Here is a 246-nt window from a genome sequence, read left to right as displayed (position 1 = left end):
GTGATTCATCAAAAAGACCTTAACCACTAGTGAAAAAAATCATTACGTAAATAAAAACAATTTTTTGTGTATCTTACCGCCATCAAATACACTTTCAGCACACCCATTCACACCAAACAAACACTTGATGTGACGTGTTGTCTGATTTGCATCTAAAGACAACATGACTGTGATAAAGCTGATAACGATTAATCACATTTTATCTACCTTTATGTGTGTTGTGGCACACGCACGCACGCACGCACG

General features: G+C 37.4%; 1 protein-coding gene across 1 annotated transcript in view; it reads right to left on the bottom strand.

The window, feature by feature from the left end:
• The window catches only part of LOC119587929 (serine-rich adhesin for platelets-like), a gene marked incomplete at both ends in the record, with an annotated part of 68,313 nt that overhangs the window by 10,667 nt on the left and 57,400 nt on the right, over positions 1-246 (bottom strand).

Source organism: Penaeus monodon, chromosome 23, assembly GCF_015228065.2.
Source record: "Penaeus monodon isolate SGIC_2016 chromosome 23, NSTDA_Pmon_1, whole genome shotgun sequence".
Taxonomy (NCBI): Eukaryota; Metazoa; Arthropoda; class Malacostraca; order Decapoda; family Penaeidae; genus Penaeus; species Penaeus monodon.
This window is presented reverse-complemented; position numbering and strand designations above follow the sequence as displayed.